This window comes from Branchiostoma belcheri, unplaced genomic scaffold (genome assembly GCF_001625305.1).
Source record: "Branchiostoma belcheri isolate BF01 breed outbred unplaced genomic scaffold, Haploidv18h27 scaffold40, whole genome shotgun sequence".
Classification (NCBI taxonomy): Eukaryota; Metazoa; Chordata; class Leptocardii; order Amphioxiformes; family Branchiostomatidae; genus Branchiostoma; species Branchiostoma belcheri.
Genome location: NW_017804021.1, coordinates 108,897 through 123,120, shown reverse-complemented (window position 1 = coordinate 123,120; position 14,224 = coordinate 108,897). Strand labels below are relative to the sequence as shown.

General features: G+C 39.2%; 1 protein-coding gene across 1 annotated transcript in view; it reads left to right on the top strand.

Moving 5' to 3' along the window:
* The first annotated feature begins 655 nt into the window (after window positions 1–655).
* Window positions 656–14,224, top strand: part of LOC109477658 (POU domain, class 4, transcription factor 3-like) — a 35,231-nt gene continuing 21,662 nt past the window's right edge. The window contains exon 1 of the mRNA XM_019778996.1: window positions 656–724. The gene's annotated coding sequence lies outside the window, so the exon portion shown is untranslated. The remainder of the gene's footprint in view (window positions 725–14,224) is intronic.

Here is a 14,224-nt window from a genome sequence, read left to right as displayed (position 1 = left end):
GAAAACTAACTATACAATAAACTTTCTGCGTTCTTGTAAATATTTCAAAAGTGTCACGTAAAATTAAGTCTGTATCTTGGTTGGATAAACGTTAATTCATGTGTCAAGTACAACTTACACTATTTATACGAAATTAGACGGCTTGAAAACGTATCAATATAAGTACAAAAAAAACCTAGTCAAACCTTAACCAACATGTGACCCTGCGTACTAGAAGTATTGTTTAATAGATCATTTTTTTGTGTTACAGATTAATGAAATGAAATACTGTAAACTTAGTCAGCATTAAGAAGCTATTCCGTGCAATACTGTAGAAAAGAAATATCGAAAATATATCTGGCACATTTGGCCCTAAGCTGACGTGATCTCCCCGGTTTCCCAATCAGCCCCGGTAGCGCGCTTAACGAGGTATTGACAACAACATCCATCCTACATATCAATCGCGCGCAGAATTATCTGCCACATGAATTTTTCAAACTTCTAGCCTTGGGGCATCTTTTGTTAAGCGGTTGCTACTTGCACCCCGGTCGCTGTAGAAGCCAGAGGTGTATAGGCCTGGCCGCTAGCTGAAGCTGTAGCTAACCCTCCAGTCTAGCCGTGTGTGTACACAAAGCGTCGTCTGTTTCTACTTCTCCCCATGGCTTCGCGACTAGAAGGACCTGAAAGTTCTCTGGGAAGACGTCAGCTTGGCGTGGAAGCGTTTTGGGATAACGGCGTGCTAAAAGTGAGTGGTGCTTTCCTCTCTCCCCTCTCTCCCAGCCTTTCATTCATTTTTCAGGCCCTGTTTACGATCTGGCTTACAGAGAGATCGTTTGGATAATTGATATGTCGGTCAGGAAATGGAAGACCAGTAAGTACTCTGGTCAGGGAAACGGTTCTGATGTGAGCCTGGGTGACTCCGTGTTTTTCCCGTACATAATCCGACTGCTCTGTTATTCCAGATTAAAGAACTAACTTGGTCTTCCTCCACATACACTACATAAGCTGTGGGGAAGTCGCAGAATAGAATGAAAATGCACAAGGAAACTTCGTAGAATAGAATAAAAATGACAAAAGGAAACTTCGTAGAATAGAATAAAAATGCACAAGGAAACTTCCGTAGAATAGAATAAAAATGCAAAAGGAAACTTCCGTAGAATAGAATAAAAATGCAAAAGGAAACTTCCGTAGAATAGAATAAAAATGCACAAGGAAAACTTCCGTAGAATAGAATAAAAATGCAAAAGGAAACTCCGTAGAATAGAATAAAAATGCAAAAGGAAACTTCCGTAGAATAGAATAAAAATGCAAAAGGAAACTTCGTAGGATAGAATAAAAATGCAAAAGGAAACTTCGTAGAAAAGAATAAAAATGCAAAAGGAAACTTCGTAGAATAGAATAAAAATGCAAAAGGAAACTTCGTAGAATAGAATAAAAATGCAAAAGGAAACTTCAGGATTGATATAGGCAGGGACATTGTTACAAACAGACGGATGCACTGTTGATAGTTTCAGTTTCCATCTGCACTGGGAATGTACACAAAATATGTTGTTATTCTAGTCCGTAGCAAGTTGCAGACGAGAAAGATCTAAGGTATATATCATTTGAGTATCAGTGAATGCTATAACTGTGTACAATAACACACTACCTGTCCTTTGTGTCTTAGTAAACACTATGAACGTATACTATAAGTATATAATATATGTCGTTTGTGTATTAGTGAACGCTGTGACTGTATATACTGTAACACTATGATATATGTCATTTGTGTATTAGTAGACACTGTGACTGTATAATGTAACACTATAATATATGTTTTTGTGTATTAGTGAATACTATGACTGTCTTACTGGCGTGCGAAGCTCACCATGCACACAGAAGTGTGACAGGTGTACAGTAAAGTTTCGCTTTGTTCTAGATAATCCTCGTCTCAGATTACAGCCTTATTATACTGTCATGACATTGACATTGTCTGGTTCACGACTTCTGTTAGCCCTGTGCTTGAAAAGCCACAGTAATTTATTAACCACAAAGGCGTGGCAAAAAGAAAGGGACATCTGTCACTGCATAATCATCCATCGTCGAACGTCCTTCAACTTCTTCACATGTGCTCTGTTTCTTTCACCTACCCGCTATTCTTGTCATGATTAAACAGTAACAAGTTTAGCAATGTGAATGTACAAGGAACGTGTCACCGGTAGAGGTCCGATCGGTTTGAAACTGTCTGCACTGCAATCGGTATCTATATGTTAACAACGTTAACAACGATATTGTTTTATACCAGATAACTTGAGAGAGAATGTCTTGTTACAATAAAATCACGTAAGTCTGCATGTATGGGTTATGATAGGAACACTGTGCTGTAACTGTGGTTTGACACCGGCCCTGTCCTTGGTGCTGAACGCTATCACAACAAGTGTTAGTGTAGCTATGGTCAGATGTAACCCCGCCATAACTGTGGTGTGACACCGGCCCTGTCCTTGGTGCTGAACGCTATCACAACAAGTGTTAGTGTAGCTATGGTCAAATGTAACCCCGCCATAACTGTGGTTTGACACCGGCCCTGTCCTTGGTGCTGAACGCTATCACAACAAGTGTTAGTAGCTGATATTTATCGTTACGAACACATTTAACAAAACAAAGTTAAGTAGCCTCAATCAAATTCCATCTATCCCTCGGTCGTCATATTATCCTTCTACAAGTCGCCTTACAATATCCACTCTTTCTTTCCTTTCTTGAAGCGGCTGCATGTAATATAGCTAAGCACACTGCACTAGTAAGATAAATAACCCCTAAACTGTACCGCAAATATCGTGCTAGAAATTATTTCCTTTCTCACAGAATCGCCTGTAAATCAACAAAAGCATTCTCGTAAACTTGATGGAATGGACATTAAGAATAACCCCCGGGGGTTGTACGTAGAGTATCCTGTTACAGAGTTACAGGGAGGGGCCTACATTGTTCTGTCAAACACCTGTAAGTTTTTGTTGATTTATGATGCGGTATTTTAATTGAGTGCAGCTGTCTTATTCAAACAAAAGAAATTGTGAAAATTATCGTGATCTTTCTTATCCACCATGCATGTTCACGATCACAATTGCCGATGAATTATCCAACTTGTTTAAAGTCACAATTCCTGTTTATGTTGACAACAGTAGTGGCGTCGGTGGCGCAACGGCTAGAGCGTTGGACTCTGAACCAATAGGTCCCGAGTTCGATGCTCACCGTGACCCGATGTTGTGCCCTTGTGAAAGACACTTTACACGGAGTGACGCCCTCTTAGGCTAATCTGTCTAACTGTGCCAAAAACACACCTCGGGTTTGGTGCGCCAATGCATGTGTCAATATCAGCACATTTGCCACCGACAGCCGTTAAATTATTACTTTGTTATTTTTTTTTATCATGAACAACACGAAGGAAAGGGGCAATATTTAAAATGAACGATTGAAATTTAGAACTTCTTTGTCCAAACCATTTACATTATCTGGACGGTAGTTGTATTCCTACTACGGAAACCTTGTAAATAAGAGGAGTACCGCAGCACATAGTGATCGAACAGAAAATGGCACGGGACAAACTATACTTTCAAACACTGCCATAAATCGTTAGGAAACACCATTGCTTTGAAAACGTAATGATATGGATGAATTTTGAAATTAGACCCCCATGAATTTGTACTAATATGGCAACTACATGTTGTTCGTATACTGCCCATACTGCACACATTCTTTGTGAAATATAGTAACAGACTGTATCATTCACCTACAAGCAAAAAGATGATGACATCTATTAAAAGACTTATTTAACCTGGAATATTTTCTTCACAGATTAGACCCTTTCTTTTCATACCTTTATGCTACGTACTGCTTCGAGGACCATTGTGTTTGGATATGTTAAATATTTTCCATTATAAATACGCCTTCTTGTATTGGAAACAATATATTTTTAGCACAGCATGTCTTCCCCTGCTTATGTATGTTTTGAAATCGCAACGATAAACAATCAGAAATGTACCATTCCATACATGTGTACATTTGGAAACAGTTGAGTTGCTGGTGGAAACGTTGTACAAAATAGGACCTGATCGTAGAGGAAAAAAATGATTGTATACGGTATCATTGAAAATCCACGCTATGCTAGTACACTTGCACTTTATATTCTTATTAATGCTAAATACTGCATATACCCATGCATGTTTCATCAAAAAAATTTAGAAACAAATGAAACAAAACTATAGAAATACATCACAACGAACAATGGCATCGTTTTAAAATTATCATCATCTAGATAACCTCTTTCAAGTTAAAAAATTATTTTGTCTCTTATGTATCATTATGTACGATTGCATATCTACTATGTTTTTTGTATTGTTGTACTGTGAATGGTAATATAGAACAAATACATGTATAAATGCCAGGCAACATTATCAGGCAAATGTCAAGGTTATTCTGTGTAGTTATAGATCACATAGATACTGCATTATGACTCCTTATTTTAGTATGCATACTCGTAAACCCACTTAGTGTGAACAGGAGCCAAATAAATCATCTAATTTTGTATGTAAACAGCATGTGGCTGTGACATACCGTGTCTCTGTACTAGCACGGTACAGGGAGGACTATACGCTTGGGCAATGCAACGTCTACGTGTATTCTTTGTATTTCCTAAATGGCTTCGGTTTACGTCGCTTAAAAAGGCTTTCCTCTTTGCACCCAAAATGAGCTGAATCATGCATACAGGGGATATCTTATAAATATCATCTTTACAATCTGATGATGAGTGAACATGTCTCTTATTTTGAACATACATAGAAAGAAAATGTTCGTTACAGAGAAAACGGTATATGATGTTATGATCTAACATTTCATTCTCTTGTCTTTTGATATCTTTGCGCGAAGAGGTCAGTTACACATTTATACCTAGGCGATAATACTTAAAACATGTACGGAGAACACGGTTAAATGTATCCATGAATTACGTGCAGTAACAGTTTATTCCATGTCATGGTGAACACACATGTATTGTCGAGCGAAGGCGCCGCCATCTTTGCTCCTGAATAGCCCTGTATACCTGCCCAATGGAACAAGATCTCTGTAAATGGGGCAAACGTGACAGTTGTTCGAGAGATGGAATAGATGGACGCCAAAAAGAGAGATGAAAAACAAGTGGACAAATAGCCATTAGATTGAAAGACGAAATGATACCCAGGTTTTCCCGTGTTCTCTTTGTGGTTAGTAGTTTTCGAGGGGAATGCCAGTCAAAGGCAGGTAAGGCTTTCATCAGAACTATAACTATATTTGTTCTGTTAAACCTGAATCGTAATAATAGATAGCAGCTACTAACATTTGTTGTGATAGCGTTCAGCACCAAGGACAGGGCCGATGTCAAACCACAGTTATGGCGGGGTTACATGCGACCATAGCTACACTAACACTTGTTGTGATAGCGTTCAGCACCAAGGACAGGGCCGGTATGAAACCAAAGTTACATTTCCTGACCGTGTTCCTATCATACATGTAACTCATACATACAGACTCAGACGTGTACTTTAATCTAGTACCAATACATTCTTTCTCTCAAATTATCTGGTATAAGACGAAATCCATGTTAACGTTAAAATGTAGATACCGATTGCGATGCTGATAGTTACAACCTGACAACAATTCTATTTGAAAAACATCTATCTTTTCAAAAATTGAACACCAATGTGTAATGTTTAAACATACCTAAAGATATCTAAGAGGAGGTATATATTAAACATCTATCTTTTCACAAAATTAACACTTATGTGTAATATACTAACATGTCTAAACTATCTTCAGATATCGAAGAAGACTTACTGTATCTAAATATCTATCTTTTGACAAAAAAAGACAGAAATGTGTAAGGATGATGTTCTTTCGTATACAAGAAATTGGTTTCTTTGTGATAAAAACGCTAGCACAACTACACGAAGTCTTTAAGCAAACATTAAAGCATACGCGAGTGAAGAAACAAAACATTTACGCATGCTTTATGTTGTGCGTAAAGAATAGTTTTTTTTGCATTTTTCTGCCCAGACAGTATTATTTATTACCTCGGCACCAGTAGTTGATTCAGACCTGCTTCCCGTACAGACCCAGCTGTAAGACACACGCTCCTTCTCCATCAAACTTTAAAATGATCGATAGAAGTTGAAGTATCCGGCTAAGGTAATTTTCCCCCGGAACGTGAGAAGAGATCCTGGCGGGTAGCGAGGTCCAATTCCCCGCCGGTAATGCCTCCCCATTCCGCTCGGCTCTCCCGACACGGCCACGCAAAGCCCGCTCATAACTATTTAATAAGAACGACGAGTCATCAAACACAGTCTTAATTAACTCCCCACAGTGCTTAAGGTCTTCAAAGAAGTAGGGTTAATGTTGACAAAACCGGCCCCAATGGGGACTACACGGGCTAGATTGGAGAGTAACAGAGTGACTTATCCTGGATAGGAGGTTGTTTGGACCGAGGATTCTGCCCATTGACGAAGAGAGATGTGCAGGTCCGCTCCGGAATCTTCGCGTAAATGTTTTATACGGGCGATACCGGGAGCTGGGTTAGCGTCTTGTTGGGAGACTGTCCGGGAATTTGCGGCTTGGCATTCGTAAGGACACCTTGGGAAATGTAGGATACATCACGGGAATCGGTGTCTCAATTCTTACAGGGTTGAGATTTTTTAAAGAATGATGTGGATGTTTTGAAGGCTTGATAGTATCTGAAATGAGCTCTTATAGAATCATGCTCAAGATGTGGAGTCGTGTGGCGTAGCAGTAGCGTGCTTGATCGGAACCAAGAGATCCCGAGTTCGAGTCCTGGCATGCCACCGATCTTTCCTCACTTAACTCAAGTGAAAATGAGTATTGTCTTGTCCTGTATTCGTCTCCTGCGTTGGCATAAAATAAGTTGATATAACTTGAGTGTGCTGTCACCATGTCTAGTCATGAAATGTTCGAATACAAAAAAAGCCAGCATTATCATGATCAGATTGACTTGACTGATATAAGACTTCCTAGTTTCTACCTTCTGGAAGTTTTCCGTACAGCACAGTTTATACCTGTACATGTATCACTTTAGTAGCATAAAATGTACAATGAACGTTTTATAATCTTATCTGTCTTACCTTTCGTTAGAAGGTTAATCCTTTTTCCTACGTTGGTTATTTTCCAAATTATAAAAGAAATTATAGACGATTAACAACTACTCTCATCTAGCTTGCTTATGTCAAGAATTGTTTTTATTTGTTCCAGGGCGTCGATATATAACAGCTACCTATTTACATACGCCGTGCGATCATCATACGATTGCAAAACCGAGGCTCTTATTCTTGGTATAGTCGTCCTCAATGTTCAGCTGTTTTGTAAAGGACAAGGTTATCTTTGATCCTTGTCAGTGGGTAGTTCCGTCATAGCCTGGTTTAAAATACTAGATCTACGACATCAAAATCGCAGGTAGCCGTAACACTTGTTCTAGTGGCTTTCAGTACCAAGGACAGGGCCGGTGTCAAACCACAGTTATGGTGGGGTTACAATCGACCATAGCTACACTAACACTTGTTCTAGTGGCTTTCAGTACCAAGGACAGGGCCGGTGTCAAGCAACCACAGTTACCGCGCCGTGTTCACATGCAGACTTTATTTAGAAACACGCATTTTTTTCTTAAAATTCTTTCTTGGGAATGTTCTTCAGGGCTATTCCCTTGTAGAAGATGAATCTGATGTAACAGGCTCGATTTTCTTAATATCCCTAAAACGTATTTTCTTGTACATATGTATAAAATGCACTCCCAATTTATGTGTAAAATGATTGCAAATTAAAACACCAAAATACCCAATGCACATTGTAACTTTTAACATTTTTTCTTACTTGCCTTGCGCCCTCCTCTTAACAAGAGATAAAGGGCTGTCATAGGATTTATCCAAGCAACCTTTCATCTTGTATATTCATTGTAATAAAGATGATTTTAAACCCCTATAAAAACCTTCTTGTTAACTACATACTGCTTGTAATATTTGTTATTTCAAAGTGGAACAGGAAATAATGTCAGCGAGACGTTTTGTTGCGGATCGCGATACGTATGTAATGCTTTTTCACCTAGTACTGTTAGAGTAAATATGGAATCAGGCTATAGCTTTTTTCAAGGTTGCGAACAAAGAATGCATTGATACATAGAAAAAACAAAACAAGATCGCAGTGTAAGGCTAGACAATGCAATTTTGCTGTACAAGAGAAAACCGACAGACACTTAAATTCTAGTAACTAGTAACAGATGTTCAATACAGATTCAAACTCAACATATCTTCTTAGCGTCTATCATCAAACGTGGATTAACAATCAAGTGTACATTTACTTTGTGTGGCTTTTATCATTAAATCCTAACCACCATTATTACAGCAATTGCCATAATTTGTGTCACGATCCGTCCATTACCGACTATTGTGCGGACCGTGTATGTCTGATCTCAGATGGGAAGGCAAATTAAATGCGAGCCGCTGGCATTGGCGTCCCCTCCTGAATTAGTCATGACACTAATTTCACAGATCATTCCTGCTAACGGCTAGCTGGCCACCAGATTGACACCTCTGTGAATTTCCGTGGGCAGCGGGAGGAAAGTGCTCCATCTAGATCCTTGCCTTTGGCCATTTCACGGTTCAGGGTGGGACAGATTCGGAATTTCATGGTGGCGCGAAGGCTAACTATTTGATGGATAGCTCTCGCAAACGATATTGTGAACCCTGGCGTCAGACGGACGCCCCTCGCAAACTTTCACGATCATCGAAAACGTATACGGTAAAAGTGTAACAGTGTGTGTGTGTGTGGGGGGGGGGGTTCATAGGCACTACCAACTGACCCGGCCGAAGGGTCTAGAACTTTTTAGCCAAATCGGTAGGAGCGTCGGCGTTGAAGCTGGAGCTCGGGTTAGGTCGTGGGTTCGAATTCCGGCCTTGGGACCAGGAGTGTCTTTCTGTTTCTACTCTCCTAATTCTTACAAAACAATGCTCAGCGGAACTTCACTCACTAGTGCCCTCCCCTTCGAACATTCTCAGCAAGGACACGTTTTGCCACTTCCACTGAAGCAAATACATGTACCCCTTTCCTACCTTCCCTTCGCTACCACGTGATTGTTTCCCATATGGGTATAACCTTAAACTTTTCAACTCACCCTCTTCATAGTTGTTTCTGTATATCCATCTATCAATACAGTGAATAAAAGTTTGATATTCAATAGTTCAATTACAGACCAGCCTCGTATGTTGACTTCATGGCTCCTACTGTAGCATTTGGGGCTATCATAGGATACCGTTGCCTGTTTTTATTTCTTATTTTTCTTTACGCCCTGTCGCTTCATATTTTCTAAAAAAAAATCCGAGAACCAACAAATCAAATTGGTGTGGCCTTATTGGACTGTGTGCGGCAGGGGCTTGAATGATTGACAGGTGTCAGAGCTGACTGACGTGTTTCAAACTCTCAGAACACCGCTTCATCAGTGTTCACGTCTGCCGTCTTCTTCACGTATTTCACGGTTCAGGTCCGTACAGATGTAGAATTTCATGGCGGCAGAAGGGATCGCTATTTGATTGACAGCTCACAGTCATAATTTAGTCAGCCAGCCAGTAATTGACATTTTAAAACTTTTTGCAACTTTTGCCGCACAGTTACGGAACACAGCTAGTACTAGAGTTGTCTCAAAGTGTCGAGTTGCTTACAACAACTGTTTTCGCATTATAAAGTCATTACCCAGATTTTGCAGTGCCAGTGAAATGTTTGTTTACAATAAGACAGACATCTTTGACGCTACATGGCGCAAATAATGTTATTCTTTCATATTCCATCTGTACAACTCCTCAAACAACATTATCCAATCTGTTCTGATCAAATCTGATGTAATATTCAGCAATATCTGGACCCATATGTACATATAGACATATTTTTACTGTTATTATTGTGTGTATTTTTATCTGTATGTTTTATATGGGCGAATCATGCCTGAAATAAAGAATAAAAAGAAAACAGCCCAAAAAAACAAGCTACGTGAGAGGTTTCTTTTTTTTTTTGGTACCGCCCATAAATTGCTTGAACCAGCCTACGTTACAGAACAAGTTTTCCGTCAGCGACATTGCATTTATGCCTAACAGATATCAGTATGGTATGGGATAGGGTTGATTCAACTAGCACTGAAATGGCTAGAAAATTGACTTGATAAATCCAGTTTTGTCGCCCTGAAAATTGCACTGGATGTCTTCAAATGTCCATCTTTTTGGTCAAGTTGAAGGGAACTAACAAGTGACTTGCTCATGTCTGCATGTGTTGACTATTCTAGAACAAAATGTGCTTCATTTTCTGCCATCGCTTTTCCCTTCATCCATCACAATCAGCCCGAGTTTCACGGTCAGTTCCAAACAGCGGTTTCTCGTTGATATGATTGGCAGGTCCTATGGCGTCCATCTCAGGAAAACAAACACGATATTACTCTCACAATGGGAGATGATTAATACAGATGGGGAGAACGGTCATGCCCGGGAAAACCTTGTTAGCAGGCAAATGAGCACCGTGTGTTGGGACCCGAGGGGGGGGGGTCGGGTGGAACCAAACGGACGGGGAAAATACTACTAATTTTGTGTGGAAAGAAACTTTGACTTTCGACGAACAAAAAATACAATCAATGACATAAAACTATTAATTATACAAGCGATTGGTTCGGGGAAACAGTTGGCGATGAATTCCCGCTGAAATCCGATATGTCCACCGGCTAGGCGATAGATCTTTTTTTTTTGATAGATCAATTTTTTTTGGAAATAAAGGTGCCTTTTTTATTTATTTAATACTCTTCCTGATTAAGATGGCAATTTAAAATAGAGTACATGTATTATCATTGTTTAATTACAATTTCATATCGCATCATGTATAACCACATCATGTTGCTTTTGACGCATAATTGAGAATTGTAAGGTCAACTTTCTGGTGCAAATGACTGTTTGTTTGTTTTTTTCGTTGCCTTCCCTCCCCAATTCTTGCAGGATGTACTCTTTATATATTCACGTAGTTTATAACGATACCTTTAAATGTAAACATGCATAACTTTTTCCAGTTGGCTTAGAAAACAGTTACAAAAGTATCCTACAAAACCCTACAACAATAGCCTGTTTCCCAACGACATTGTGTGTACCACTTTACCGTGCTTTTCAACACGCATACACACGTATGATATGTGAGGGTAAGAGCTCTTTCTACAGACAATTGTAAATTAATAATGCATTTCATACATACATAAATGAGGAGGGTATTCTTCCCCACAAATGCCTATACAATACTTTAATTGCTAATTAAGATGATGTTATGTTATGCAGTGTGGTATCGCTATCTGTCACGGCCTTTTTGATAGGTCATAAAGCATCATGTACATGGGCGGTTCACTTTGTATGATTTGATGTTATTAATAACGGTAATGACATTATTTCACTGTCATAAGTCCATTAGTTACAGAACCTTCGAATTTTTGAGTTTGAGTAGTCACCACACCCTTTTGGGCATTTATTTTATTTTTTATTTTTTATTCCTCTCCTCAATTCATCAAGTACTGATGCCGGCCAAAGCTGTTGCAACGCTTGAAGAATTCATTACATGTAAGGTGTTTTTTTTACTGTGAAGTGTGAATAGTGAGAAAATACCAGGCTTTAGAGGCGGCTGAATAGAGTAGAAATTGGCCAAACAGAGTTAGTCCACTAGAGATAGTAGCGGAAAACTAAACTCCTTTAACTGACTACCTTTGCCAATATTTTTTTGTCTATTTGATCAATTTCTACAATTTCTAGCAGCCTCTAAAGCCTGGTAGAGGCTAAGGAAGTACAGTATCCTTTTCAATTTCACGTTTAAAATTCCTTAAATATTTTATTCTGGGTAATATTTGTCACGGTAACTAAAACTGAGACATCATATGTGCTACAACTGTGATATTAGTGCTATGCAGTTGTATCCACATGAATATTTAAAATGTGGCCGTAGATATATTTTGATCGACTCGGTGACATGTCTTGTCTTTGGTCTTTTGGAGTACTAGACTACTACATAACGCAAGGTGGCAATGTGGTATTGGGGTTGGAGTTGTGGACTAAACACTGAAGGTCCTGGGTTCGAATCCGCTGCTGAGTGTGGTGTGGATGAGTGAGTGAGTGAGGTGTGAGTGAGTGAATGAGTGAGCGAGCGAGTGAGGTGTGAGTGAGTGAGTGAGTGACTGACTGACTGAGCGAGTGAGTGAGTGAGTGAGTGAGTGACTGACTGACTGAGCGAGTGAGTGAGTGAGGTGTGAGTGAGTGAGTGAGTGAGTGAGTGAGTGAGTGAGTGAGTGAGTGAGCGGGCGAGTGAGTGACTGAGCGAGTGAGTGAGGTGTGAGTGAGTGAGTGAGCGGGCTAGTGAGTGAGTGAGTGAATAGTTCCCTCCTGTGCTATTACTGCTCCATTAAGCGGCTGCCAACATATAGCTGACATACACATTTGTGAGAGAACCGTGTTGCAATTTAAGTAAAAATAACAGATGTTTAAGCTTAGAGTATTCTATAAGTTCGACAATATGAATTGTACAGTTATAAGTTACATTGTATAAAGGAGAGACAGGTGAGGCAATTAATAACATCTATCTTTATGATAAAATCAAGCAAAAATAATAATAAGATGCAAGGGCATGTGACAAAGCCACACAACCATGTGGAAAGAAATTTTGTTGTCAGTCTCATAGAAAAAGCACTTTGTTGTCAGGTATGAGACAGGTAAGGTAATATCTATTTGAGTGATAACATCAAGCAAAAATAATAATAAGATACAGGAGCATGTGACAAAGCTACACAACCATGTGGAAAGAAATTTTGTTGTCAGTCTCATAGAAAAAAAGCACTTTGTTGTCAGGTATGGGCTCTTTGTGTAATGACTTACGCCATTGTGGGTGTAGACGAAAAACAGGACCAGTCATGCGGTAGAAATTTTACCGAGCTTCCGACACCTGTAGGCATATTATCATTAAAAGGAAGTGGGAGTAATTAGATTATTATTTTTTATGATAATTAATCACAGGGCGTTGTCTAATGTGGTAACATATTTTTTATTGCTTTTAAGACGAACAATAGCAAAGTTGGAAAATTGGCAGGAAAATTATACCACGGGTGCCATACATCACAGCAGTAATAAGATAACATTAGCCGGAAGTTCACGCAACTTCAATTTCAACTTGTACTGAACGGGTTCACTTTTCTGCAAAGCCTGTACCAGATTTCAGAGGGGGCTGGAAAAAATAGAAATTGGCCAAATAATACGTCTAACAGTTAGTTATGTTTACCGAAGGAAAACATTGTTTTTGCTCACTTTTTTTCTTCTCCAAAGAAATAAGGTCAATGACCTGAACCAGACGTCTGTCACCATGATTACTAGTACTAGTGTTGGGTTACACCATGTTGCAATTTTATAGCAGGAGGGATTTAGACTGTCACTATAACCCCCTATATGAATGTGTTTGAGTAAGAATTAATAGAGCAGACCATATATGTGAAGGTTAACACATTATGCATTTGCTTTGCAAATGTTACCTTTCTAGTTTAAGGTTGTATTTGCGTATTTAAGGTTGGCCACTCGTCTATAGTGTTGAAACTTTGTGAAAAAGATGTCTGCAACGTGCAAAATTCTGATTGTAACGTTGACTAAACGTCCAACGAAAACTGTAAAAAGGGTTTCACTCAGGAACAATAAAAGATCTGCCGGAGTACACATATATAACTTAATTTCACGGCAATTGTACGAGGTACAACTTATGGCAACAACTACTGAACATAGTACAAAAAGAAAGGGCATAGAATGAAAATTAACATCATAATTACCGAACATCAAGAGATAATACTGTGTACAATCAAGTAGGCCTAATCATGAGTTTCTACATTTTTTCTAATGAAAAAAAAACACAGTCTTTTATTTATTACAGTATTTAGCTATGTTTGCATTGTAAGACATCTACATCTAGACTAATTTTCCGGACAGTGCCGCTGTCAGAAAGCCTGCGAGCGAGGCTATCGTCCTCTGACATCTCAGAGCACGTATCGTGATGATCCACTCACGTGAGGCGATGACAATAACAAGCTGTCAAAATAGAGAGGATCGGCCGGACAAACAGCCACTGATAGGAGATTACTGTACAAAGGATCTGACTAGTGAAGGAATACTTCTGTGTGTAGGGTGTGGACCGTTGGGGG